Source organism: Artibeus jamaicensis, unplaced genomic scaffold, assembly GCF_021234435.1.
Source record: "Artibeus jamaicensis isolate MK-2021 breed Jamaican fruit bat unplaced genomic scaffold, CSHL_Jam_final scaffold_916, whole genome shotgun sequence".
NCBI lineage: Eukaryota > Metazoa > Chordata > Mammalia > Chiroptera > Phyllostomidae > Artibeus > Artibeus jamaicensis.
This window is the reverse complement of record NW_026522059.1, coordinates 61,723,174-61,750,187: the sequence shown is the minus strand read 5'-3', so window position 1 is coordinate 61,750,187 and position 27,014 is coordinate 61,723,174.

Below are 27,014 nucleotides of genomic sequence, written 5' to 3'. Positions count from 1 at the left end.
GTCATTGTTTGCAGATGACATGATAATGTAGATAGAAAATCCTATAGACTTCACCAAAATACTACTCAACCTAATGAATGAATTTGGCAAAAACAGCAGGACACAAAGTCAGTATTCAGAAATCAAACACATTTGTGTATACCAGCAATGAAATATCAGAAACAGAAATCAGGAAAAAAATCTCATCTGATATAGCAACAGGAAAAATAAAGTACCTAAGAATAAGCCTAACCAAGGAGGGAAAAGACCTATACTCAGAAAACTACACAACGCTGAAGAAAGAAATTAAAAAAGACACAAACAAATGGAAGCATGTACCATGTTCATGGATTGGAAGAATTAACATCATCACAACATCCAGACTACCCAATTTATAGATTCAATGCAATCTCTATTAAAATACCAATGGCATATTTCACAGATATAAAACAAACATTTCAGAAATTTATATGGAACCATAAATGACCCCAAATAGCCTCAGCAATTTTGGGAAAGAAGAACAAAGAAGGAGGGATCACAATACCTAATATCAAACTGTGTTACAAGGCCATTATAATCAAAACAGCCTGGTACTAACATAAGAACAGGCACATTGACCAATAGAGCAGAATAGAGATCCCAGAAATAAACTCAAATCTCTATGGTCAATTAATATTTGATAAATGGGATAAAAGCATAAAATGAAGTAAAAATAACCTCTTGAACAAATGGTGTTGGGAGATCTGGACAGCTACATGCAAAAAAAAAATGAAGCTCAGTCACCAACTTACACCACGCACAAAAATGACTACAAGGTGGATAAAAGACTTAAATATAAGTCATGACACCCTAAGAGTCCTGGAGGAGAACATAGGCAGGAAAATCTCAGATATTCCATGCAGCAATATTTTCATTGGTATGTCCCCTAGAGCAAGAGACATAAGGGAAAGAATAAACAAATGGGATCTCATCAGAATAAAAAGTTTCTGCATGGCTGAAGAAAATATCAGCACAATGTAAAGGGAAGCAGCCATATGGGAAAATATATTTGCAAATGATACCTCAGACAAGGGTTTGATCTCCAAAATATATGAAGAACTCACATGACTCCACTCTAGTAAGACAAACAGTCCAATTAAAGAATGGGCAAAATGCCCTGGCTCATGTGGCTCATTGTATTGAACACCAGCCTACTAACCAAAAGGCACTGGTTCAATTTCCAATCAGGGCACATGCTGGGTTGCAGGCCAAGTCCCCAGTAAGGGACATATGAGAGGCAACCATATATATTTTTTTAATTTTATTTATTTATCTTTAGAGAGGAGGGGGGAGGGGGCAACCATATATTGATATTTCTCTCCCTCCCTTTCTCCATCCCTTCCCTTCTGTCTAAAAAAATAAATAAGTAAAATCTTTTTTAAAAAATGGGAGAGATACCATATGATTAGGGAACCTAATCAACAAAACAAACAAACAAGCAAGCAAACTATAGAGCGAGACATTGAAACAAACTGACAGCAACCAGAGGGTCGAGGGGAGGACAGTAGGGGTGGATGGGGCAGGGGAGGATGATGCGGGGAAGTGGAGACAATTGTACTTGAAATACATATATACATATATACATACATACGTACATAAATAAATAACAATTGTCCATAATGCACTGTCCCAACTATACTAATGCTCTCCTAGAAACCCCAATATATTATTCGTTGATGATTCATATCTTTAAAACAATCAAAGTATATTTTCTCTTGAGCATCACAAAAAAGAGTAGCTGGAAGCTGTGAACACCAGGATACCCAATGGAAGAAGAGAACCAACAGCAAAGGAATCACCAACAGATAACAACAGAAGAAGGTGAAGGAGGGGCTGGAAACCATACAAATCTCAATCCAGGATCTATCTGGAAATACAACTAAATAGTGGAGAAACTACCCAGTATAGACAACTGAACAAGAGCAAAAGAGAATCCTCAAAACCTTGTACACATGGAAGAACCAGCTTCAACACAACCTGCCCTCACCAGCACAACAAATTACAACAGGTGGTAGACAGAGTGACCATCAGTTAACCAGCTGGTGGGAAGAACACACAACCCCCCCCCAAAAACAAAAAAACCGATCAAAACCCAAGACTAATACAGAGCCAACTTAAAGGACAGCCCAATACGAGTGAGTTCAGGAGCTCAAAGAGACCACACCACTGAATTTCAAAAGTATTCTACCACAGAAGTTCACACCATAAATCCAGGAAGCCAGAACAAATCAATTTAGGAAGCTAAAGCTAACAAGAAGAGTCTCACAAACAATGGGAAGACAAAGAAACAATCCCCAAATGAAAGGAAAGGAGGAAGCCTCAGAAAGAATGCTAGATGAAATAGAGGCAACTCAGCTATCAGATATTGAATTCAAAGCACTAGTTATCAGGAAGTTCAAAGAGCTCACAATGAGCTACCAGAAACCATGGGAGAACTAGAATGAACTCACTGTGAACTATATCAACATAAAAAGGAAACTATCAGCAAGGGCCAAGAGGAAATGATGAATACAATTTCTGAATTGAAGAACACAGTAGAAGGAATCAAAAGCAGGATTGAGAATCAGAAGATGGAATGAGCGAGTTGGAGGACAAAGTAGAAAAAAACACCTAGAAAGACCAAGAAAAGGAAAAGAGGCTCAGATAGAATGAAGAAAGATTAAGAGAAATGCAAGACAATATGAAACATAATAATATCCGAATAATAGGAATACCAGAAGGAGAAGAAGGAGAGCAAGGGTTAGGAAACCTATTTGAAAAAGTTATGATGGAAAACTTTCCTAATTTGATGAGAAGAAAAGTCACACAATTCCAGGAAGCACAGATGGTCCCAATCAAGAGGAACCCAAAGAGACCCACTTCAAGACACATCATCATTAAAATGGCAAAATTCCAAGACAAAGAGAGAATCTTAAAGGCAGCAAGGGAGAAAAAAGAAGTAATATACAAGGGAGCCCCGATAAGGTTAGCTACTGACTTCTCAATGGAAACACTCCAAGCAAGAAGAGAATGGCAAGAAATACTCCAAGTAATGAGTACCAGGGGCATGCAACCAAGGTTACTTTACCCAGCAAGGCTCTCAATCAAGACAGAAGGCCAAATAAAGAGCTTCCAAGACAAAAGAAGTCTAAAAGAATATGCTTCCACCAAACCAGTCCTACAAGAAATACTAAAAGGACTGCTTTAAAGAAAGGAAGGAAAAGAGAGAGGCAGAGAGGAACACAGGTACAAAAATGGCAATGAATAAGTACCTATAAATAATAACCTTAAATGTAAATGGATTAAATGCTCCAATCAAAGGACATAGAATAGCTCAATGAACAAGAAAGCATGACCCACACATATGCTGCCTAAGAGAGACCCACCTCAGGACAAAAGACCATCACAGACTAAAAGTGAAAGGCCAGAAACAAATTTTCCAAGCAAATGGACAAGAAAAAAAAGCTGGGGTAGCAATTCTCATATCTGACAAAATAGACTTCAAAAAAAAAAAAGGCCATAAGGAGAGACCCAGAAGGTCACTTCATAATACTCAAGGGAAGAATCCACCAAGAAGACATTAACATGGTAAATATACATGCATCCAACATAGGAGCACCCAAATATATAAAAAAAATCTTGGAGGACTTCGAGAAAGATATTGACAGCAACATAATTATAGTAGGGGATTTTAACACCCCACTATCAAAAATGGACAGCTCTTCCAAACAAAATATCAAAAAAGATATTGTGGCATTAAACAACACCCTAGATGAAATGGACTTAACTGATATATACAGAGCCCTTCACCCCACAGAAGCTAAATACACACACTTTTGAAAGTGCACAGGGAACACTTTCAAAGATAGACCACATGATAGGACACAGAACGAGCCTCAACAAATTTAAGAAAATTGAAACTATACCAAGCATTTTCTGCTACCACAAGGGATTGAAACTAGAAACCAACTCCAAAGGAAAAAAACCAAGACACTCAAAATTATGGCGATTGAATAGCATAATGGGTCAAGAATGGGTCAAGAATAAAATTAGGGAAGAAATCAAAAAGTTTCTGGAAACAAATGAAAATGAATTCGCAACAACCCAAAACTTATGGGACACAGCCAAGGCAGTCTTGAAAGGGAAGTTCATAGTGATACAGGCCTATTCAAACAAACAACCTAACCCTACATCTACAAGAACTCAAGCAACAACAATAAAGACAGCCCAGAGCAAGTAGAAGGAAAGAAATAATCAAGATCAGAGCAGAATTAAATGACATAGTGACTAAAAGCACAATTCTAAGGATCAATGTATCCAGGAGCTGGCTTTCTGAAAAAAATAAACAAAATCAACAAGCAGGTTCATCAAGAAAAAAAGAGGGAGGACCCAAATAAACACAATCAGAAATGAAAGAGGAGAGATTACAACTGACACCATAGAAATACAAAGGATGGTAAGAAATTACGATAAAAAACTATATGCCAAGAAATTTGAAAACCTAGGTGAAATGGACAAATTTCTTCCAATGTAATCTTCCAAAACTCAATAAAAAAGAAGCAGAAAGACTAAACAGACCAATAATGGCAGATGAAATTGATGCAGTAATCAAAAAACTCCCATCACACAAAAGCCCTGGACCAGATGGTTTCACAGGAGAATTCTACAAAGCATTTAAGGAAGAGATAACCTCTATGTAGACTATTCCAAAAAATCCAAAAGGATGGAAGACTCCCAAACTCTTTTTATGAAGCCAGAATCATCCTAATCCCAAAACCAGATAAAGGCAGAACAATGAAAGAAAACTTCAGGCCAATATCACTGATGAACATAGACGCTAAAATACTCAACAAAATATTGGCAAATCCCATCCAACAATACATTAAAAAAATCATACACCATGACCAAGTGGGATTCATCCCAGGGATGCAAGGGTGGTTCAATATTCACAAATCAGTAAATCTAATACACCACATAAACAAAAGCAAAGACAAAAACACACGATCATATCAATAGATGCGGAAAAAGCATTTGATAAGGTATAGCATCCATTTATGATAAAAACACTCAGCAAAGTGAGAATACATGGAGCATTCCTCAACATAATAAAGGCTATATATGAGAGACCTACAGCCAACATCATACTCAATGGGCAAAAAGTAAAATCTTTTCCGCTAAAATAAGGAACGAGACAAAGTTGTCCACTTTCACCAGTTGCATTATTGAAAGTTTTAGCTACAGCAATCAGACAAGAAAAGGAAATAAAAAGCATCTAAATCAGAAAGAAGGACACAAAACTGTCACTGTTCGCGAATGACATGATAGTGTACATGGAAAATCCTATAGACTCCACCAAAAACTGCTCAACCTAGTAAATAAATTTTGCAAAACAGCAGGATACAAAGTTAGTATTCAGAAATCAAAAGCATTGTTGTGTGCCAACAATGAAACAGCAGAAGCAGAAATCAGAAAAAAAATCCCATTTGATAAAGCAAAAAGAAAAATAAAATATCTGGGAATAAATCTAACTGAGGAGGTAAAAGACCTGTATGTAGAAAACTACACAACACTGAGGAAAGAAATCAAGGAAGACACAAACAAATGGAAACACATACCGTGTTCATGGATTGAAAGAATTAACATAATCAGAATGTTCATACTACAGAAAGCAATTTACAGATTCAGTGAAATAACTAATAAAATTCCAATGGCATATTTCACAGATACAGAACAAACACTTCAAAAATTTATATGGAATCATAAACGAGCCCGAATAGCAGCTGCAGTTTTGAGAAAGAAGAACAAAGTAGGAGGGATCACAATATCTGATATCAAACTGTATTACAAGGCCACCCTACTCAAAACAGCCTGGTACTGGTATAAAAACAGGCACATAGACCAATGGAACAGAACAGAGAGCCCAGAAATAAACCCAAGTCTCTATGGGCAATTAATATTCAACAAAGGGGGTAGCAACATAAAATGGAGTAAAAATAGCCTCTTCAACAAATGGTGTTGTGAGAACTGGACAGCTACATGCAAAAAAAATGAAACTTGAGCACCAACTTACACCATACACCAAAATAAACTCAAGGTGGATAAAAGATTTAAATATAAGCTGTGACACCATTAAAGTCCTAGAGGAGAACATTGGCAGAAAAATCTCAGAAATTTACAAAGCAACACTTTTACTGATATGTCCCTTAGAGCAAGGAAAAGAATAAACAAATGAGATCTCATCAAAATAACAAGCTATTGCACAGCTAAAGAAAACACTATTAAAATAAAAAGAGAACTAACTCTATGGGAAAACATATTTGCCAATGATACCTCAGACAAGGGTTTAATCTCCAAAATATATAAAGAACTTACATGACTCCACTCTAAGAAGACAAGCAACCCAATTCAAAAAATGTGCAAAGGACTTGAACAGACACTTCTCCAAGGAGGACATACAGAGGGCCCAGAGGCACGTAAAAAGATGCTTAGTATTGCTAGCTATCAGAGAGATGCAAATTAAAACCATGATGAGATACCACTTTACACCAGTCAGAATGGCCATCATAAACAAAGCAACAAACAACGAGTGTTGGAGAGGTTGTGGAGAGAAGGGACCCTAGTTTATTATTGGTGGAATTGTAGACAGGTACAACCATTATGGAAAACAGTATGGAATTTTCTCAGAAAACTAAAAATGGATCTGCGTTTTGCTCGAGAAATTTCACTGATAGGATTATATCCTAAGAACCATGAAACACCAATCGAAAAAAACCTATGCACCCCAATATTCATAGCAGCACAATTTAAAATAGCCAAGAGTTGGAAGCAACCTAGGTGCCCATCAGTAAATGAAAGAATCCAAAAACTATGGTACATTTACACAATGGAATTCTATGCTGCAGAGAGAAAGAAGGAGCTACTACCTTTTGCAACAACATGGATGGAACTGGAAAGCATTATGCTCAGTGAAATAGGCCAGGTGCTGAAAGACAAATACCATATGATCTCACCTTTAATAGGAACCTAAACAACTAAACACACAATGGAGTAAAATATAACCAAAGACACTGAAATAGAGAACAAGCTGACAGTGACCAGAGGGGAGAGGGGAGGGAATTTTAGGGGAAAATGGGAAGGGTTTACAGGAACAAATATAAAGGACACATAGACAAAAACTAAGGGGGGTGGAAATGGGAGGGAGGTGGGGAGCACTGGGGTGGGTGGGCTGGGATGGGAGTAAAAGACAGAAAACTGTACTTGAACAACAATTAAATAAATACATTTTTAAAATTACCTAAATTGTATGCATTTCATCATAATTGAAAATAGAAATAAAGCATTTAAAAATTATTTAAAAGCACAAAAATTATACTAAAATATCAACTTTTTATGAACTATTATTATAAGCTTTCTTTGTTTATTAATGAAAATAATTTTATATGTATGTGTTAAGCATATATACAAATACACATAAAATTACTTAGATATTTAACATTAAAAAATATTAACCTTATCAGCATGACCAGATAATTGATATTCTCACTGAATTTGCCATTCTAATAAAATTGCATCAATTTCCTTGATAAAGAGATAAAACACTCTCACCATTTGATATAACAGTATCTCATTGCAACTACTATATCATTTCTATTAGCTTCAATTAAAGAAAAGGTTTGGTTGTTCATAGTTACAGAGAACACCGGGAAGTAAGTAATTGAGGGCTACCATACTCCAGCACCCCAGTAGGATTTACTTTGCTTAAAAATATTATCCAAAGTTACAAAATTTTTCTGTATTTGTATGTCTACTATAAAAAGCTCTTCAAATTTTATTTAAAAGAACTAAAGTTCTACAAAAGAAACCCCTATTTATTGGCCTGATATAAAATGACATTTATTTGCTTTTTATCTTGTAACATACCAATCAAATCCATTAGTATGATTCACAGTTAAACTTGTTCTGTTTTTTATTTTTTAATTTAATTTATTGGGGTTACATTGGTTAATAAAATGATACAGATTTCAAGTATACAATTGTATGATACATTATTGTATATTGCATTGTGTACTCACCACCGAAAGTGCAATGAACTCGTTTTTTTCTTTCTTTCCTTATGTTTCAGCTTTTTCAAGTTCTCAAAGGTCCAACATTTTAAAATCATTTTTACCCTTTGTTCTTGGAGTTTTTTTTCTCCCTGGGCTAGTTTAGATAAGAACTTACTAGTCTTTGTAAACCAATCATAACAGGGGCTCCCCTCAAAGTGAGAAAATTTATAATCTAATTTGTTAATATTCTCTGAAAAAGAGGTATACCAATATGTTTGTTTACAAAATAGTTCATACTCAATGGTAGAGCCTCTCAAAAATATTGGGATTTCTCTCTCTTTTATTATGTGCTGTTTCCTGTGGTATTTTTCTGGGAGCCCTCGATCCACAGTAGGCGTCTGTGTCCTTTCTGGGGAGAGTGTACTGGAAAGTGAAAGGACGCAGTCCTATGTTTCCTTTCCGTCTCTAATTCTCATAATTTTATCTTGCCCCACGACATGTGCTGAAATAGTTCCCTGTCCCAGGCTTCAAGGAAGCAAATCCAGAAATCCCAGGAACACAAATACCATTTCAACCTGGGAGGTTGTATGAACAGCTGAAAGTGATCTTTTAAAAAATTAGATTTCTGAACCCACCAGACCAAACCTAAGGAGCAGATTGGGATCAAAGTGATGTGTGAATTGTTAGGTCACCATGCCCAGTGCTGGTGTGAGGCGGACGTTAGCTCTGGAGGGGAAGTGCATTTACCTGCAGCACTTCCTAAACAGCTTCTCCAGTGGCTCAGGTGCCTTGGTCAGGGAATCTGTCCTCCACTTCACCTCCTGAGCATCCCACAGGCAAGGAAACGTTCTCCTAGTTATCAGACATCAGGCGGGAAGGGAGAAAAATCCCTCTTTAACTGATCTTCTTAGGAGAAAATTAGCACTACCTCTTTTCCCAATAATAAAAGTTCTCCTGGATCTTCAACTTTTTTGAGTCTTGGTTTCCTCCAGTTAAACGGCAGAAATATGTATTTTACATGTGGGGTTAGAGGTCATGTTTCAGACCAGGTCATAGAAGATCTCACATAGTTAATAATTCTTACTCTGTATCTGGTTTTTACACATTTACATTTAAACATGGTACGGTTGATAAGTCACCTGACTTTCATGGTTGTGATTATTCACAGAAGAAAACAGAATAAAAACAACGCAGGTGCTGGGGCAGGTGCTGTGTCACTGGACTGTGATCAAGGTGTGGGTATTGGCAATGAGAGTGAGAATGCAAACTGAGTTTTATGTGTGAGTGTGTGTGAGTATCTAAGGATGTGTATGTGAGTATGTGTGTCTGTGTGGATGTTTAGTGATGCAATAAGAAGCATGATGGCCTAGTGGTTCTGGAGCTACTCTTCCCTGGTTCAAATCCAGGCACTACCACTTACTATGTGATTCCGAGCAATTTTTAAAAGTACTTTGTGTTCATTTACTCATCTGTAAAACTGAGGTAATAGAATCTTTCTCAAGAGATGCCTAAGAATCCTAAAACATCAATATCAAAGAACCTATGCACCACAATGTTCATAGCAGCACAATTTACAATAGCCAAGAGCTGGAAGCAACCTAGGTGCCCATCAGTAAATGAATGGATCAAAAAATTGTGGTACATATACACAATGGAATTCTATGCTGCAGAGAGAAAGAAGGAGCTACTACCCTTTGCGACAACATGGATGGAACTGGAAAGCATTATGCTGAGTGAAATAGGCCAGGTGTTGAAAGACAAATACCATATGATCTCACCTTTAACAGGAAGTTAAACAACAAAACAAACAAACAAGCAGAAAAACAAAAAACAAAGACACTGAAATAGAGAACAAGGGGACAGTGACCAGAGGGGAGAGGGAAGGGAATTTAAGGGGGAAAAAGGAGAGGGATTTGGAAGAACAAGTATGGAGGACACAGGGATGAGGACTAGGGAGGGAGGAAATGGGAGGGAGGTGGGGAGCACAGGGCTGGGGGGGGCTGGGATGGGAGAAATAGACACAAAACTGTACTTGAAAAATAACTAAATAAAATTTTAAAAAGCACACAAATATGTGGAGATTACACATCAGGCTACCAACACCCAATAAATCAAAAATGAAAACAGGAAAACAACAACTATATTGAAAGAAATAAAAGTGCAAACACAGTCTTAGAAAACCTGGATTTAGCAAAAGCTGTGATAAGAGGAAATATTTTAACTACACAATTCTAACTAAAGAGCAAAAACATTTCAATCAAATCATTTGAACTTATTTATAAATACATTAAAAACAAAGTAACAGAATAAAAAATAAATTGATTTGATATAAAATGAAGATCACTGCCATAATAAATAAATTAGAAAAATAACAGAAAAGACTAATAAAACCAATGGCTCCTTCTTTGAAATGATAAATTCAAAAAGCCTTTAGAAAGACCCATCAAGCTGTAAATAGAGACAACATAAATAGATAAAATGAGAAAAAGAGACAAACTACCAGAGCACAGAGAATTCTTGAGAAATACCATCAAGAATTATACACAATTAATTCGACAATTTAATGAAGTGTGAAATTTTTAGAAAATGCACCCTGTGAAGGTGAAACCAGTAAGAATTATATAAGGTTAACAAAAACAATTACCAGCAACAAAGTTGAAGTAGTAATCACAACACTCAAAGAAGAAAATCCCAGAATCAGATAGATTTATAGGAGAATTCTAACATGTATTTTAAAATAATTAATAATTTGTAGAAGTACACTTCCAAGTTTAATTTAGAAGGACAGCATTACTCTGATACCAAAACTTCACAAAGACACAGGGGAGAGACAGAGAGAGAGAGAAACTTACAGGCTTATATTCTTGAAAAATGTCCAGGATGAAATTCTCAACAAAACAGTAGCAAAGTAAATTTAATAATATTTTAAAATGATTATACACCCTGATCAAGTGTGAATTTTGCAAGAATGCAAAGATGCAAGAATGGCTACACATCCAGCAAACAATCAGTGCAATTCATCACAACCAAAACCAAAAACAAGAATCATATGATGATGTGAAAAACACAGGAAAAGCCTTTGAAGAACTAAATATGCATTATAGATAAAAATATTTCAAAAGAATGCTAATAGAAGGAAAGATCTCAGCTTGATACTGTCTGTATATGCCAGCTTCACAGCTAATGTATTACTCAATTGTGAAATAATAAAAAACATTTTACCTGGCTGGTGTAGCTCAGTGGATTGAGCACGGGCCTACGAACCACATGATCGTGGTTCGATTCCCAGTCAGGGCACATGCCTAGGTTGCAGGCCAGTTCCCAGAAGGGGACTAATGAGAGGCAACCATACACTGATATTTCTCTCCCTCTCTCCTTCCCTTCCCCCTTTTATTTATTTTTTAAATAAATAAAATCTAAAAAAACACTTTAAAGATAAAAAAAGAAATGTGAGCAATAAATGGTATTATTCAGAGAAGAATTACTAGGCAGTACTACCTGGCATATCATAATTGTTGGGTAGGTATTTAGTTATTATTATCATTCGACAGGTAACTTCCCTTTCTATTTTTCACAGTATAACAGAAAGGATTGAAATGAGTACTTTTTTCTTCTTCTGCAATGTTCACTCTACCCACATAGTCTCTGAGTCTTCACCCCAGCCTCTGGGTGATGGGTCTCCTGGCTGCCTGCGGCAGAAAGGAGCTCTTGGTGATAAATCTCCCAACTTGAGGACCTCAGGAAGACTATATGTATGAGGGGAAAAAACAAGAGTGTCAGCCTGTGCTTAGGTGTCTTAAAGAGTCTATTTTGATGTAAAAATTTGCAGTTTAGGAAAGAGGTAACCAACTGAGCATTCATGAAATGGACTCAGTGTTTTTAGGACCAATTTTGTCCAGAGATGACCTTCACTTGCCCAGCCCCTCTAAGCCAATTTATTTCACTGCCATGATCTTTCTTCATTCGTTTTAATATAGGTAACTTGTAGCAATATGCATTTCTTTCTCATTTGTAGACATTTGGGTTGTTTCCACCTTTAGGCTATTATAAATAATGTTGTCATGAACATTTGTGTACAAGTTTTTAAAAAAATTTATTTAGTTATTTTTCAAGTACAGTTTTCTGTCTATTTTTCTCATCGCAGCCCACACAATCTGCATTTTTATCTTTGTCTGTAAGTCTAGATTTCTCTGAAATTCTTTTATGAGAATACGGAAATCCCCACATGAAAAATGTAAAATAGCCTAGCAAGAAGATTGCAAAGAACTATGCTATATTATGAATGTGACCCCCAAAATTCATATATTGAATTCTACCCCCTGAAGGTGATGGTAGCAGCAGGTGGAATCTTTGGCAGCCTATTATGTCGTTAGGCAGAGCCTTTATGAATAAAATCAGTGCTCTTATAAAAGAAGCCCCAGAGAAATCCCATGGCCCCTCTACCTTATGAGGACATGGTGAGAAGGCCCAATGTATGAACCAGACAGGGCTCTCACTATAACATGTTCATGGTGGAGCCTTGATCTTGGACTTTCCAGCCTCCAGGACTATGAGAAATAAATTTCTATTGTTTATAAGCTGCCTAGTATGTTGCATTCTATTATAGCAGCATGAACAGACTAAGACATGAAAAGAATCACTTAAGCTACACTTAGAAATCAGCTTTTTAAAAAATCAACATTCCATAGAAAAATATTTTTATTTTCTTTGTTTTGTTAAGTATATTTTGTTGATTATGCCATTACAGTTGTCACAATTTTTCTTCCTTTTATCCCCCATCCACCCTGCACCCCCACCCTCCAGCATGGCCCCAGCCCCTTTGTTTCACCTATGGGTTGCACATATAAGTTCTCTAGCTTTTCTATTTTCTATACTACTCTTAACCTCCCCCTGTCCATTTTATGCCTACCAATTATGCTTCTTATTCCCTTACCTTTTCCTCCATCCTCCTCCTTTGCCTTCTCACTGATAGCCCTCCATGTTGCCTCCAATTCTGTGATTCTGTTCCTGTTCTAGTTGTTTGCTTAGTTTTTGTTTTTCATTTTTAGGTTCAGTTATTGATAGTTATGAGTTTGTTTTCATAGTTTTTAATCTTTTTCTGTGTCTTAGATAAGTCCCTTTAACATTTCATGTAAGAAGGGCTTGGTGATGATGAACTTTAACTTTACCTTATCTAGGAAGCACTTTATCTGCCCTTCCATTCTTAATGGACAAAGTAATCTTGGATGTAGGTCCTTGCCTTTCATGACTTCAAATATTTCTTTCCAGCCCCTTCTTGCCTGTAAGTTTTCTTTTGAGAAACAGCTGATAGTCTTATGGGCACTCCTTTGTAGGCAACTCTCTCCTTTTCTTTTGCTGCTTTTAAGATTCTCTCTTTATCTTTGCCTTGGTGTGTTCCTCTTTGGGTCCAATTTCTTTGGGACTCTCTGAGCTTCCTGAATTTCCTGGAAGTCTATTTCCTTTGCCAGACTGGGGAAATTCTCCTTCATTATTTGTTTGTTCAGATAGGTTTTCAATTTCTTGTTCTTCCTCTTATTCTTCTGGTACCCCCATGATTCAGATGTAAGAACATTTAAAGTTGTCCTGAATGTTTCTAAGCCTCTCCTCATTTTTTTGAATTCTTGTTTCTTCATTCTGTTTCAGTTGGATGTTTTATTTCTTCCTTTTGCTCCAAATCTTTGATTTGAGTCCCAGTTTCCTTCCCTTCACTGTTGGTTCTCTGAATATTTTCCTTTATTTCACTTTGCATAACATTCACCTTTTCCTCTATTTTGTGACCATACTCAACAAATTTCTGTGAGCATCCTGATTACTGTGTTTTGAACTGTGCATCTGATAGTTTGGCTATCTCTTCACCACTTAGCTCTTTTTTTGGAGTTTTGATCTGTTCTTTCTTTTTTTTTAATTTTTAATTTATTTTTTTATTGATTATGCCATTACAGTTGTTCTATTCCCCCCTTCATTCCCCTCCACCCTACCTCCCCCATGTCCCACATTACCCCCCTTTAGTTTATGACCATGTGTCTCAAGTCCTTTAGATTCTATATTTCCCATGCTATTCTTGCCCCCCCATCTATTTTCTATCTACTGTCTATGCTACTCATTTTCTGTACCTTCTCCCCCCTTCTCCTCCTCCCACTCCCCTATTGCTAACCCTCCTTGAGATCTTCATTTCTATGTTTCCACTCCTGATCTAGCTGTCCTTTTAGTTTGCTTTTGTTTTAGGTGTGGTTGTTAATAACTGTGAGTTTGCTGTCCTTTCTCTGTTCATGGTGTTTTCTTTTTCTTAGATAAATCCCTTTAACATTTCATAGAATAAGGGCTTGGTGATGATGAACTCCTTGAATTTGATCTTATCTGAGAAGCACTTTATCTGTCCTTCCATTCTAAATGAAAACTTTGCTGGATAGAGCAATCTTGGATGTAGGTCTTTGGATTTCATGACTTGGAATACCTCTTTCCAGGCCCTTCTTGCCTGTAAGGTGTCTTTTGAGAAATCTGCTGACAATCTGATGGGGACTCCTTTGTAGGTGACTGTCCCCTTAGCTCTTGCTGCTTCTAGGATTCTCTCTTTCATTTTAATCTTGGCTAATGTAATGATGATGTGCCTTGGTGTGTTTCTTCTTGGGTCCAACTTCTTTGGAACTCTCTAAGCTTCCTGGATTTCCTAGAAGTCTATTTCCTTGCCAGATTGGGGAAATTCTCCTTTATTATTTGTTCAAATAAATTTTCCACTTGTGGCTGTTCCTTTCCCCATTCTGGTACCCCTATAATTCAAATGTTGGAGCATTTAAAGATGTCCTGGAGGTTCCTAAGACTCTCCTCATTTTTTTGAATTCTTGCTTCTTGACTCTTTTCTGTTTGGCCATTATTTGTTTTCTTCTGGTCCACTCCATTGATTTGAGTCCCAGTTTCCTTTTCATCACTATTGGTTTCCTGTGCACTTCCATTCATTTCAATTAGTTTTGCCTTCATATGTTTCTCTAATGTGTGGCTATAATCAACCAGTTCTGTGAGGATCCTGATCACCAGTGTTTTAAACTGTGCGTCTGAGAGTTTTGCTATTTCTTCATTGCTTAGATTTATAGGCTTGGAGGCTTTGAGATCTTCTTGAGCCATTTTTGGTCTGTTCATGCCCGTTAAGTACGAGGAGTGGAGCCTCCCAGGTTGCTGGGTTATGACGCTGTATGTGGAGGCGAGATCAGAGTGGGGAAATGGCAGTGCCCTCCGCTGTCGCTCGCCACTGGGGCCTGCTGGCTCTCATCCAATCGCCCACTCCCTCGCTTGTCTATCCACACACGAATGCGTGACCACAGTCAACCCGCAGCCCTACTCCCTCGCTGTTTCCCCGAGGTCGCTGTCTTGGTCGCTCGCTGAGTTGCCCACCAGGTCCAACCCTGCGCCTGGATTCCATGTGCCTGAGTCCGTCTGACCGAGTTTTCCTGTGCAACCCAGCTCCACCAGCTGCTGGTTTCACCCCTCTTACTGGTCAGGCTGAAGAATTTGTTGTTATCAGACTTCCAAAAAGTTCAATTTTCTGTGTTCTGGCTATGTTTTCTGTTGCTAATATTTAGTTGTCTCCAAACTCGGTTGTGTGAGAAAGCACGGCGTGTCCACCTATGCCTCCATCTTGGCGTAAGTCTCTGATCTGTTCTTTCATTGGGCCATATTTCTTTGTCTCAGCACACCTGTTATGTTGTAAGGGGGTGGAGCCTTAGGTAATTGCCAGGGTGGAGCAACCCTCTTTGCTTCATTGTGGTACTGTTGGGGTGGAGTCAGAGAGGGAATGATGCTGCTTGCTTGCTTTGCCAAGTGGGTGTCTTAGTTGTGTTGTCTCCATGATAAAATCACTTAAATTATATGAAAAAATCTTGGAAGTTATTGGTTAAGTCATCAGGATTTGTAGAGACTATTTTTTTTAAGATTTTTATTTATTTATCTTTTGAGGGGAAGGGAAGGAGAGAGGGAGAGAAACATCAATGTATGGTTGCCTTTAGTGCGTCCCCTGCTGGGAACTGTCCTGCAGGGAACCAGCCTGCAACCCAGGCATGTGCCCTGACTGGGAATCGAATTGCGATTGCCTGGTTCGCAGGCCCGCGCTCAATCCACTGAGCTACACCAGCTGGGTGTAGAGACTATTTTTAAAAAATTACAATTCACATTAAAAAGTATTCTCTGTTAGTTTCAGATGTACAACATAGTGGTTAGACAATCATACACTTTACAAAGTGTTCCATCTGATATTTCTAGTACCCACATGGCACCACAAATTGTTATTACAATATTATTGACTATATTCCTTATGTTGTACTTTATACTCTGTGACTATTCTGTAACTACCAATCTGTACTTCTCAATCTCTTCACTTTTTTCACTGTCTCCCCTTCTCCCTCCCCTCTAGTAATTGTCCTCTGTTCTCTGTATGTGTGAGTTCATTTCTGTTTTGTTTATTTGTTTATTTTGCATGAGTTTTATAGACTATTTGACTCAAGAAGTTACCATCTACTCACAGAATTGTCACTTAAATTTATAGTAACTAACTTAGATGCAAATATAATCATACTTAGGTACTTGTTGGCTTCAGAGCTCATCAAACACTGTACTTGTCTCATTTTGGTCAGGAAAAAAATGTTTCAGCACTCACCACTTGTTCCAGACTCATTGCACTTGCTAGAACTTGTATGAGTCATGATGCCACCCCACAAGAAAAAATGCTTCATTACTCCTCGCTTGAAAAATTCATTCAGTATTCATCAGTTTCAGAACTCCTCATGAGTTCCAGAATGAATTAATGACAAGTACTGAGGTACCAGTGTATTTACAAATACTTTAAGATATCTGACAGCTTGGCAATGCATAGGTGCAAGCTTAGATGTAAATGAATTTATAGTTTGCAATTATTCTCTTAAGTAATATCTTAAAAAATTGGGGTAAATGACACCCCAAATATCCTGTTTAAAATCTTATCTTTGGAAAAATAGTACACCTCTCTGCAAAAGACAATTGCTCTGATATTTTTGATCAAATAAATGCAATTTGTGCCTTTCACCACCAGGGATTAAAAGCCTATAGACATGGGTGTAGCATCAGTAAAGGAAGATGACCCCTTATTACACCTGAAAAATGAGTGAGAATCAGATAAAAGCAAAGGCTGTTGACTCCTGCATGGTGAAAAGGGCACTCACAGAACTATAGGGGAATGAAATGAGACCTTTGAAGAAATTGATTTCCTGATAAGCACGTAAGTCAGAGAACTGAAAAGGTCATTGGTGCTCCCTCAATCCAAGAGGACTCACATCCAGGTGTATACCTTATTCAGGATCGCCTGACACTTTTAAGTGAGTTCATCACTTAGAGGAAAGACTGGAGTTCAGCTTCCAGGAAAGAAGGTTGCAGTTGCTGCTGAGTACGATTATTGGGCAAGAAAACTTATGAGATACCTATCTAAATCATGCTCAGAAAAAAATCTTTTTGGTAGGGAAGGGAACAACCTCCTGGGGTACTCTGTCATTTGTGGTTTGGGATGTAAATTGGTGGTGTGACCTCTCATTATACTTATGTAACAGGGTGCAGCCAAGATGGGGGCCCCAAATAAGGATTTGTAATGGGGTCCAGAAGAGCTTGGAGATAATTGGCTCCACACCACAAGGCCACACCTGCCCAGAATGCTGGCGGCTGTGGCCAATTGTGGGAGGAGCGGGAAATGAGGCTACAGACAAAGATTGGGGCTGGGATTTAAACCCAGGCGCCTCAGCCATTAGGTGTCTTTTCTGGGACCGCTCGGCTTTGGAAGTGCTCCCTTTTGCCACGTGGATGGTGCTGGGAGCCTGAATTACAGACTTCTACTTCTTTCCTGAGATAAGGTATCCCAGACTGGAAGGACTGTGGGTATTCTAAAGTTCTTTAGTCTGTATAACTTTTAAATAAATAATAATTCCCTTCCTTTTCACCAATCTCTGGCATTGAGAGATGTCTTTCCTCTGGTGGTGGGCAAAGTGAACCTAGTGCTGGGGAGGAATCCCTGGAGAAAAAGAGAGGGTCTTTTTTTTTTTTAACTTTTTTATTGATTATGCCATTACATTGTTCTATTCCCCCCCTCCATTCCCCTCCACCCTCTATACCCCTCCTCCACCATTTCCCCCTTTAGTTCATGAACATGTGTCTCAAATTCTTTAGATTCTGTATTTCCCCTACTATTCTTACCCTCCCCCCTATTTTCTATCTACTGTCTATGCTACTTATTTTCTGTACCTTCTGCCCCCTTCTCCTCCTCCCACTCCCTTGTTGCGAACCCTCCATGTGATCCTCATTTCTATGGTTCTACTCCTGATCTAGCTGTCCTCTTGATTTGCTTTTGTTTTAGGTATGGTTGTTACTAACTGTGAGTTTGCTGTCCTTTCTCTGTTCATCTTTTTTATTTTCTTTTTCTTAGGTAAGTCCCTTTAACATTTCATGTAATAAGGGTTTGGTGATGATGAACTCCTTGAATTTGATCTTATCTGAGAAGCACTTTATCTGCCCTTCCATTCTAAATGAAAACTTTGCTGGATAGAGCAATCTTGGTTGTAGGTCTTTGGTTTTCATGACTTGGAATACCTCTTTCCAGCCCCTTCTTGCCTGTAAGGTCTCTTTTGAGAAATCCGCTGACAGTCTGATGGGGACTCCTTTGTAGGTGACAGTCCTCTTATCTCTTGCTGCTTCTAGGATTCTCTCCTTCATTTTAATCTTGGCTAATGTAATGATGATGTGCCTTGGTGTGTTTCTTCTTGGGTCCACCTTCTTTGGGACTCTCTGAGCTTCCTGGATTTCCTGGAAGTCTATTTCCCTCTGCCAGAATGGGGAAGTTCTCTTTTATTATTTGTTCAAATAAGGTTTCCACTCGTGACTCTTCCCCTTCTGGTACCCCTATATTTCGAATGTTGGAACGTTTAAAGATGTCCTGGAGGTTCCTAAGCTTCTCCTCATTTTTTTGAATTCTTGCTTCTTCACTCTTTTCTGTTTGGCCATTATTTGCTTTCTTCTGGTCCACTCCATTGATTTGAGTCCCAATCTCCTTTCCATTACTATTGGTTTCCTTTGTATTACCATTCATTTCAATTAGTTTAGCTTCCATATGTTTCTCTAATTTGTGACTAAAATCAACCGGTTCTGTGAGGATCCTGATAACCAGTGTTTTGAACTGTGCATCTGAAAGATTGGCTATTTCTTCATCACTTAGACTGATTGGTTCTGGGGCTCTGAGTTGTTCTTGAGCCATTTTTGGTCTATTCGCACCGTTAAGTAAGCGGAGTGAAGCCTTAATTGTTTACCAGGACAGGGCCACCCAGGTCGCTGGTTTGTGATGCTGTGTGTGGGGGCGTGGTCAGAGAGGGAGCAATGGCGGTCCTCTCTGCTAGCCCAGTCCGTCCAGTCCCACCATTGGCCCCGGGCCTGTGTATCTGATCGGAATTGTGCGATCCTGCTGCCCCGCGCCTGCTCCCCTCTTCACCGGTTTATCTGCACGCAGATGCGCTACGACCGCAGACAGCCAGCCGTGCCTCTTCCCTGTGTGCGCCTGTAGCTAGCCCCCGATCTGCGCTTTCGGCTGCTTGCACACCACCTGTTTGGGGATTTTTTTTTTTGCCAACCTGCTCCGCTGCTGCCTTCGCTCCTCTTACTGGTTTAGCTGAGCATTTCGTTGCCTTTGGACTCCATATTGTTCATTTTCTGTGTGGCTTGGTTGTGTTTTTTGTTGTTAAAAATAGTTGTTCTTAGATTTGGTTGTGCACGGAAGCAAAGTGGTTCCAACTACACCTCCATCTTGGCAGAAGTCCAAGAGAGGGTCTTTCATATTGTTCAGCAATCCCCCTCCCTGGTCTGTTCTGTAACACCTACACAAGAGTTGTGAGCTGTGTGGCAGAGAAAACTCAACTGGGAAAGTCGGTCGGCTGACTCATCCTCACAACTGTCTGCTTTCCACAGCTGCCAATGGCAGGGAAAGATACAGGCTCAGAGATCCTCAGTCACTGGGGACATTTCTGTTTCTAGTGGGCTGCCGGAGCCTTTGAGAAATTCTGGCCTGAAGCCAAACCTTATTTTGACCTACTTGATTGTCAGACCCCAATCTTCTTCCAGGATCCAAGCTCATGCTCACTTCCTGTGGAGGCCACTGTCTCATTTCTGGAGCTGAATCCCTGTTGCACCCCTGCCTGTCCTGGTTCTTGACTAAAACTGCAATCCTGCCTTGTCCCATTGCAATCTTCTCAGGGATCAAGTGCAGGCCCTGAATCATAGCCACCATGGCCTTGAACTTGCTTTCTACTAGTCTGCTTGCCTAATGTGAGGTTTCCTCATCCCTGTTCCACTGTGTTGGGGCCACCTTTCTTGTCCTCTGGCTCCTGGATGGTAAGACCACAGTGGCAGGCGCCATTTCTGTCTTGATCTCTGGCTCAGATTATGTGTTTCATAAATTGTTTGTTTGCAGCTAATATCTGCTCTAGTGATCTTGCCTTGGCTAATCCAGCTTAACTGGTTCTGCTCATCTGAGATCTGACCTTTCCTTTGGTGATGGAAACCAAATGCTGACATATAACTTAGTTGGAGGACCACAGTAATTGTTATTCACAGGAACACTTAGTATTTTTCACCTTCAAAATATCTTTCAATTTTAGGTAATTAATCAACCACAGATTTATGTGGAGGTGACTATAAAATCTGATATGTGATAATAAATCATGGCAAAGTACATGACAGTTTAAGTAGGAAAAGATAAATATGAGTATACTTTCAAATGGACTATTTTGAGGAGATCAGACTCAGGAACATGCAGTACCCCCCATAGCCTCTTACATTAGCTTTGCACAATGAGTTGGAGAGGCTTGGGGTCAAGCTTGCATCTACCAGTGATTGCCTGAGGACCATGGGTAGTTTTATTTATCTCTTATCTCAGTTTCCTTGTACTGGGAATGGGAGTTATGATCACACCTACATCAGAGAGCTGTGACCATTAACAGGAAGAACACCAAATATTGTATGCTTGGCACATGGTTAGGGCTCAATACATACCTCATAACTATATAACTCTATGAAGCTACAGCTCAACAGAAGTGTAAAACTTTCTGAAATTGTAATGTAATGCCATGGAATCTTACTTTTTGGTGTAGTGCAAGAGTGGGAAGCCTTTTTTTAGAGCCAGAGGACCAGGGCTTCTTCTGGTTAGATGGGTGGACTGGGCAAGTCACTTCACATCAGCAGGTCAATCATTCCTGGGAGGCACGGTCCCATGGGATGCAATGGGGATGAAGCATCACGATTTCTCAATCAGGGCTGTAAGGACTAATTGAGGCAATGTTTATAAAACATATGATAAGTGCTTGATAAGCAGTTATTATTTTGGAAAAATAAAAAATGCATTTAGTGCTTAATATCAAGTATAAAGTTAGATCCAAAGTCTATTTAGTTAATGAATATTGAAATATATGAGGTGGGACCCCCAAAACCCTGGAGTTTATTAATAAAAATTGTGTATTTATTTTTACATGTGTAAACTTCAGTCACCTTCAAAGTACTCTCCATTTAATGAAATACACCTATTGAAATGTTTTACTCATAGCTTAAAACAATGTTTGAACTTGTCGATTTTGATACCTTTTAATGCTTCTGCAATTTTTTGTTTCACCTCTTCCATATCAGCAAAATGTTTTTTTTTATGATTTGTTTCATCCAGAAATCAAAAGTCGCTTGGGGTAAGATTGGGTGAATAGGGAGAGTGGGGCATGGGGGTCATGCTGTTCTTGGTAAAAGACTGCTGAACACTAGCATGGTGCAGGCAGATGCACTTGTAAATCACCCATCATGAAATGGGCTAATGCGTTGAAAGAATCTTCAAAAAAATTTACTGAAGCAGAACGAAGACTCTCACAACAATGACAGCTGGTACACTGACACAGATGGGTTCCTAGAACACTCAGTTAGTAAGGGAAGCCTATACTACAAGGGGTCCACCCTCCAGAAAATAATTCTGTTTTGGGGGTCCCCCTTCATATATATCTTTTTGATTTAGTGTTTTGGGTTTCCTTGGATAAATAACCAGAAGTGAAGTTGCTGGTTCATTCTTTGTCTTTTGGTATAGGTTTTGTTAAGTCTATTTTGTCTGGTACATGTATTACTACCTCAGCTTTATTGTTTCCATTCTTATAAAATATCATTCCCCATTTCTTTTTTTTAATTTTTATTTTATTGACTATGCCATTACAGTTGTTCTGTTCCCCCCTTCATTCCCATCCACCCTGTACCCCCCATCATTCCCCCCTTTAGTTTATGACCACGTGTCTCAAGTTCTTTAGATTCTATATTTCCCATACTATTGCTGTCCCCTATTTTCTACCTACTGTCTATGCTACTTATTTTCTGTACCTTCTCCCCCCTTCCCCTCCTCCCACTCCCCTGTTGCTAACCCTCCATGAGATCTTCATTTCTATGTTTCTGCTCCTGATCTAGCTGTCCTTTTAGTTTGCTTTTGTTTTAGGTGTGGTTGTTAATAACTGTGAGTTTGCTGTCCTTTCACTGTTCATATTTTTTATCTTCTTTTTCTTAGATAAGTTCCTTTAGCATTTCATAGAATAAGGGCTTGGTGATGATGAACTCCTTGAATCTGATCTTATCTGAGAAGCACTTTATCTGTTCTTCCATTCTAAATGAAAGTTTTGCTGGATAGAGTAATCTTGGTTGTAGGTCTTTGGATTTCATGACTTGGAATACCTCTTTCCAGCCCCTTCTTGCCTGTAAGGTCTCTTTTGAGAAATCTGCTGACAGTCTGATGGGGACTCCTTTGTAGGTGACTGTCCCCTTAGCTCTTGCTGCTTCTAGGATTCTCTCCTTCATTTTAATCTTGGCTAATGTAATTATGGTGTGCCTTGGTGTGTTCCTTCTTGGGTCCAACTTCTTTGGGACTCTCTGAGCTTCCTGGATTTCCTGGAAGTCTATTGCCTTTGCCAGATTGGGGAAATTCTCCTTTATTGTTTGTTCAAATAAATTTTCCACTTGTGGCTGTTCCTTTCCCCCTTCTGGTACCCCTATAATTTGGATGTTGGAGAATTTAAAGATGTCCTGGAGGGTCCTAAGTCTCTCCTCATTTTTTTGAATTCTTGTTTCTTCATATTTTTTTGTTTGGTCATTTTTTCCTTCCTTCTGGTTCACTCCCTTGATTTGAGTTCCAGTTTCCTTTTCATCACTATTGGCTTCCTGTGCAATTCCCATCATTTCAATTAGTTTTGCCTTCATATGTTCCTCTAATTTGTGACTACAATCAACCAGTTCTGTGAGCATCCTGACCACCAGTGTTTTAAACTGTGCGTCTGAGAGTTTTGCTATTTCTATATCGCTTAGAGTTATGGGCTCTGGGGCTTTGAGATCTTCTTGAGCCATTTTTGGTCTGTTTGTGCCCCTTAAGTATGAGGAGCAGAGCCTTAGGGGTGGGGCGGGGCCACCAGGGCGGGGTCACTGGGTTGTGATGCTGTATGTGGGGGTGGGGTCAGAGCGGGAAATGGTGTCCCCCTCTCCTGCTTCCCACTGCTGGGTAAGGAGCGGAGCCTGAGGTGTTCACCAGGGCAGGGCCGCTCAGGTCTCCAAGTTGTGACGCTGTATGTGGGGGCAGGGTTACAGCGGGGAAATGGTGGTCCCCTCTGCTGCCTCCTGCCACTGGGACCTGCTTGGTCTCTCCCCACTCCCTCACTGCCCACTCCCTCCCCAGTCTATCTGCACAGGAATGTGCCACCACGGTCAACCCGCTGCCCTGCACCCTTGCTGGGTCCCCCGGTCACTCCCTGGGTCAGCCCTCTGCAACCCCATTCCTGGGTTCCACGTGCCTGAGTCTGTCTGACCGAGTTTTCCTGTGCAACTCCGCTCCACCAGCTGCTGGCTTCGCCCCTCTTACAGGTCAGGCTGAAGAATTAGTTGTTATCAGACTTCCGAAAAGTTCAATTTTCTGTGTTCTGGCTATGTTTTCTGTTGCTAATATTTTGTTGTCTCTAAACTTGGTTGTGTGAGAAAGCACGGTGTCTCCACCTATGCCTCTCTTGGTGGAACTCTTTCCCCATTTCTTCACTGTCAATCTGTGTGTGTCCCTCAGTCTGAAATGAGTCTCTTATAGAGAGCATATGTAAGGGGAATGTTTTGTTATTCTTTCAGTCACCATATTTCTTTTGATTGGAACACTTAATCCATTTGCCTTTAAAGTAATTGTTCATAGATATCTATTGTCATTTTATAATTTATATTTTTAATTGTTTTCTTCTCGTTAAAGAAGGCCCTTTAACATTTCTTGTAATACTGACTGGGTGATGAACTTCATAGCTCTTTCTTGTCTGGGAAGCTCTTTACCTGTCCTTCAATTACAAGTGATAGCTTTGTTGTGTAAAGTAATCTTGGTTGTAGGTCCTTGGTTTCCATCACTTTGGATATTTCATGCCAATACTTCTGGGTTGCAAAGTTTCTGTTGAGAAACCAGCTGGAAGCCTTAGGAGCTCCCTTGTGGGTAACAAATTGCTTTTCTTTTGCTGCTTTTAAAATTCTCTCTTTATATTTAATCTTTGGCGTTTTAATTATGATGTGTCTTTGTGTGGGCCTCTTTGGGTTCATCTTGTTTGGGACTGTCTGTGCTTCTTGGACTTGTATGTTTATTTTCTTCACCAGGTTAGGGAAGTTTTCTATCATTATTTTCAAATAGCTTTTCAGTGTCTTGCTCTCTATGTTCCCCTTCCAGCACACAAATGATGCAATTGTTGGTATGCTTGATGTTGTACCAGAGGCTTCCTACCCTATTCTTTTTTTTAAAATCTTTTTTCTTCTTAGTGTTCTGAGATTGAATGCTTTTTTCTTCCTCATGTTCCAAATGTTTGATTTGAATTTGGGCTTCATCCCATCCATTGTTTTTTCCTTGTAGATTTGGCTTTATTCCATTTAATGCAAACTTTATTTCTGCATGGATTTTTAAAATATTGTTTCAGTACTTATTGATCTGTTTGAGCATCCTGATAACCAGTGTTTCGAACGCTGCATCTGATAGGTTGCTCATTTCCATTTCATTTAGTTCTTTTCCTGGAGTTTTGTTCTGTTCTTTCATCTGGGTTATATTTCTTTGTCTCCTTAATTTGGCAGCCTCCCTGTTTTTGTTTCTGAGTATTAGGTAGAGCTGCTTTGAGTCCCTGTCTTAGTAGTATGCTCTATTGTAGGAAAGGCAACATATATTGTATGCAGTGAAGCCCTAGGTAGTCACCAGCATGGGTTAACCCATTTCACTGCTTTGTGGTCTGTGTGGGGGAGGATCAAAGAGGGGACAATGTTGCTGCCTGGCCTCTGGGGATTGCTGGAGAGAAGCTGTCTCCTGACACCTGCCCCCTTGCCAGTTGCTTCACTTTCTCCCCTTCTTCCCATAAGCCACTGTGTCCTTCCAGATGTTGCTCTGGTGTTGGATCCCAGAAGGGATGGGTCAGTGTGAATCCTAAGCCCATTGTGGAAGCTTTAAGAAAAGTCTCCTGAGAAACATGCTGTTTCTTCTGTTGTCTCAACACCCACTGGTTTTGTAGCCAGAAGTAATGGGGACTTATCTTCCTGGTGCTTGACCCCTGTGCTAGGTGGTCTGGTTTGGGGCTGGGACCACTTGCTCCTCAGGTGTATTTTTTTTCGGTTTTAATCTACCACACGTGAACGTGGGATCACCCATTCTGCCTCCTTTCAGTGCGCCTTCATGCCTCCATGTCTCCTCCCCTCCTACCCATCTTGATGAATGTGGCTCCTTTAAATCCTCGATTGTCAAACTTCCATATGGCTCAATTTTATGACAGATCTGGGTGATATTTGTATTGTAGTTTAGTTTTAATTTTTGCTGTAGTTGTGCATGGAGGGGAAGTGTAATTACGTACACCTCCATCTTGGCCAGAAGACTCCCTGAACCTTTAGAATTGTACTTCAAATAAATCTCTCACTCTACTGATGTATAGATTAGCTTTTTTAATTCTATTCTGTATCTTTCCAATACAGAACTCTTTTCTTTGGTAAAAACTTTATTATTCTTAAACTCAATCTTTCTTCTTTAGAGCCATGTTTGTTTGTGGCACCACTATTACCATCTTTCATATCTTAATTTTCACTTTGCTTTCCTTCTTTTCTGCTCATTCTGTCCATTGCTATGTCTCTCCTCACTCAGATCTGCCAGTTTTGAAATGTGTCCCAGAGTCATCCCAGGCTCAGTCATCCCAATGCCATCATGTGGGTGACTGAGGCAAACTTTGGAAGGAACCACATAAGAGTTCCTGAGGGGTCTATGGTGAGGTGACCGGGAAAAATTATATGTGAGAGACTGAGCATTATTCTTTCCTATTCCCATATTCCTGTGCAGTCATTCTTCCAATGCAGCTGCATCCAACTGTGCAGTCTGGTCACAGGATGAGGGCCCTGGCTGGCACAGTGCCACATAGAGAGGGCCCCTTGGATCTTTGATTTTTCCAGTAGAGAAACAAAGGGCTCAGTATGTATATCCAACTTCCTGGAATCATAAAGTACTTCTCAGGAAGCCCACCTGGGTCTTACCTCACAGGGATCATTGGGGAAATTTTTGAGGCTTAACACAGAATCAGATAGAAATGGAAAAGACTGTGGTGAGACTTCCAGCAACCATGGGTGTACCTGAGAGAATGGTTATTATAAAGAAGTTAAGAGATAACAAATGTTGGTGAGGATGTGGAAGAAAGGGAGCACTTGGACACTTTGATGATATTTTACATTTACTGGAAAACAGTATGGAGGTTCTTAAAAATTAAAAACAGAACTGCCATATAATCTAGAAATTCCATTTCTGGGCATTTATCTGAAGGAAGTAAAATAACTCTCTTGAAGGGATATCTGCTCCCCCATGTTCATGGCAGCAATATTAACAATGGATAACGTATGGAAACAATCTATCCATTGATGAATGGATAAAGAAATGTGGTACAT